This window comes from Acanthisitta chloris, unplaced genomic scaffold, assembly GCF_000695815.1.
Source record: "Acanthisitta chloris isolate BGI_N310 unplaced genomic scaffold, ASM69581v1 scaffold8616, whole genome shotgun sequence".
NCBI classification, from domain to species: domain Eukaryota; kingdom Metazoa; phylum Chordata; class Aves; order Passeriformes; family Acanthisittidae; genus Acanthisitta; species Acanthisitta chloris.
In genome coordinates, this window is record NW_008676439.1 from 6,624 (window position 1) to 10,295 (window position 3,672).

Below are 3,672 nucleotides of genomic sequence, written 5' to 3' on the forward strand. Positions count from 1 at the left end.
GCAGCCCCGGGATACATCCCAGCCCACCACCCATCCCCACCAACCCATGTGGGTGCCACCAGGCACCTCTGCACCTTGTACCCCTTAGACTCACCCAATTCTCCCAGACTGGCACCCCGGGGTGCCTGGCAGCACCCCAGAAGCTGACGGTCATGCCATGGGAGCACAAACTAATGGTTTGACAGCTGACTCAATACGAGCCAACAAAGTGCTCAGGGGACCAAGAAGGCCAATGGCATCTTGGCCTGTATCAAGAATAGTGTGGCAGCAGGACTGAATAAGTGATCGTTCCCCTGTACTCGGCATTGTGAGGCCACACCTCAGTGTTCAGTTTTGGGCCCCTCACTGCAAAAAAGCCATTGAGGCACTGGAGTGAGTCCAGCAAAAGGCAATGAAGCTCATAAAAGGTGTAGAACACATGTTGTATGAGGAATGGCTGAGAATTGGGTTTGTTTAGCCTTGAGAAGAGGCTCAGGGGTGACCTCTTTTCTCTCCACAACTACCTGAAAGGGGGTTGTAGAGAGGTGGGGGATGACTCTCCTGCCATGTCTGCTGTGAGAGGACTAGAGGGAACAGTCAAAAGCTGAGACGGGGAAGACTAAGATTAGATATCAGGAATAAAATTTTCGGTGGTTGTAGTGGGGGATGACTCTCCTGCCATGTCTGCTGTGAGAGGACTAGAGGGAACAGTCAAAAGCTGAGACGGGGAAGACTAAGATTAGATATCAGGAATAAAATTTTCCCTGTTAGGGTGGTGAGGCACTGGAACAGATTGCCCAAGGAGGTGGAGTCACCATCCCTGGAAGTGTTTAGGAGGCATCTGGCACTGGAAGATACGGTTTAGGGTTTAGGGGCTACAGCAGAGGGGCAGGTTAATAGTTGGACTCAATGATCTTAGAGGTCTCCTCCAACCTTGATGATTCTATGCTTCTAAAAGGTCCCAGGGGGTATGTGATGGCAAACAGAAATTTCCTTATTGCCCCTGGGAAGGTGTCAGGAAGTGCCCAAACACCTGGCCTGTCTGAGTGTGTGCCAGGGTGGGGGTCCTTTTCCACTTGCAACACAGGGTGAGAGAGATCAGTAGAGTAAGGTCTCCCTGCAGGGACATTGGGCAAGCAGTCCCTGTGCCTGCCAGAACCCGGTCACTGCTGTTCCTGACCATGCACCCTCTGGTGCTCCCCAGTCCTTGGGTTGTGCACTGCTCCCCTCTGGCCATCTGGGGAAGGCAGAAGAGCTGCCTGTTACCCCCCAGCAGCCTCACAGAGTACCTGTGCACACACTGCCCTGCAATGATGGGTGCCACACATGGGCCAAAATCCCAGATTTGTAGGGTGCATTCTCTATTGGCATCACTTGCCCTGGGGCACAACGGGCAAAACCCTGGATGGCACAGGGGTCTTTGCTGGCAGGGAGTGGGCAGTGCCCAGTGCTCAATGATTTAGGAATGGAACTGCCCCCTTCTTCCTGGGAATTAGCATTGATGGGGACAGGTATGTGAGAGGAAGGAGTTATTGCCCCACTTTGGATTTGTGTTGATAAAGCATGTAAATTAGAAGCAAAAGCAAACTCATCTGACATCAGCTGCCCAAGGAGTGCCTGCTGTGGGGAAATTCCCCTGCCTGGCAAAAGTCTGGCCAGGATGTCCTGGACTGCAGAGGAGAGGATATCCTCAAAGGGCACAGGCTGGCCTGGGGGTAAAAGTGAGGCAATGCACACTTTGTCTGGCATAGCTTTCTTCCTGGCTGCTTCTCCTCTTCCTCCTTCCTGCCTCAGAGAGGAACCATCCTGGGTGCCAACCCAAACCCGAGGGTGCTTTCTAAGCAGCACCCGCCCCAGATTATTTGCCAGGATATCAGAGGAGGTGATGGAAAGGATATTCAAAAGGTAGCAGGCAGGACCTGACATTGAACCTGGGATGTTAATCATTAATGCTGCACTGGGCAGGAAATGGCAGAATAACCATCAAGGCAACAATTCTAGGTACCCAGTTGAAGATTAATTTGCCCACCAGCCTTGTGGGGTGTGGGCAGAGGAGGGTGTTGGGAGGTGCAGCAGGGAACAGGGACAGGGATGGGCTGGCCACAGGGGAAGGACCATGCCATAGCTGGGATCAAGGGGAGAAGCCAAGTAGAGCCCCTTTCTGGGAGCAGTTAGGGCACCTTGGCATTGCAGGACTCTTTATGAAGCACAGGGTGCTGAAAATTTGGAATCAGGTCCCTGGGCTAGGATCCAATTGGCTTGGGTGAAGCATCATTGACTCCCTCCCATGCAGGGAAGGGAATGGGGTCAGCACACCTGGCCTCCCTCCAGTGCCAAGATCCCTCCATCTGAGAGGACTGGGTCTGTTTATCCTGGAGGACCCCGGCTGGAGGGTGCTTCCCTACATCTCTGTGGCAGAGGAACCAATGTGCCACGGGAAAGGTCAGCCTGGATCTTCTCTCCTACATCACAACCCATCATCAGAGCACAGAGATCTCTAGCAAAAAAGCATAATGCATAAAAATAAACACCACCAGAAATTATGCAAATTTCCCCACCCCCACAAGCTCTGGAAAGGTCAAGTTTCATGCCAAGGCTATTTTGCCTTTGTTTAATTATCAGCCAGCTCCTGGGATGCGGAGCAGCCCGGACAGGTTCTCTTTTGTACAGCTGCACAAAGCCAGGGAGGCTGGGCTGGGGGGGCTGGGAACCGGGTGAGGCCTGGGAACCACAGCTCGGGCAGCACGTGCTAAGGCTGGTGCCACACAGGGCTGAGCTGTGGAAGTCAGCGGGTTGGGCTTCCCAGGGAGGGCAGGTGATGGGCCAGTCACCTGGCCAGCTCCCGGACACCCAGGGATGCTCCAGCACCTCCGGGCTGGGCCAGGAGGTGAGCGGGACCCCAAAATAGGGCAGGATAGGGAACAACCTGGCTCATCTAACAAGCTCCCCAAGACTGTGCCCCTTGGGCAACGAATCTTGGCATCATCCTCACCTGGGGGAGATGAGCCGAGGCTCTCCATCAGCCTAGCACAGGTGGTCTCCTACAAGGGGCTTAACCTCCTTCTAGCACCACCCCCGTTTCAGGAGGGGAGGCTGCTATAAATGCAGCAGTTTGCACAAACTGGTTCCTTGAGGCAGACACAATATGGTGGGTGTCAGATCTTAGCCCACATCACTCTGGAGCTCTTTGCCCATGGCCATCAGACCCAGTAGCTGGATCCTCCCCTCACCCATGGCACCGTGGCAGCGGCCGGAGGCAGATGGGGAGGCTGCCAGAAGGTGAAAGCCCCTCCAGCATTACCAATCCAAGACCCTGGGGCTAGGCAAAAAGGCTCTGGCAATGGGGTGACCCTCTGGAAAGCTGAACCTGGTCCTAGTGAGGGCATGGCAGCCCAGTCTGGCTGCAGGGATGAGGCAGTGGAGCAGGAGGTAGCCAGTCGGGGATGCAGGTTGCAGCCAGTCCGTGCCAGTGGCTGACAATCTGCCTCTGCCATTTCATTTGGGTCCTGTAGTCTCTGCCCCAGAAATGGGTGCATCCCCAGCCCTCCCAGGACTCCCTGCCCCACAGAGGCAGAAATTTGCAATGGTCACAAGGGGGATGAGTCTGTAGTTCGCAGGGGACAGCAGCTAGAGGCGCCAGGAACATGGGGGCTGGTTTCACCAAGCGAGTCACCAGGTGGCTGGTCAGAGTTT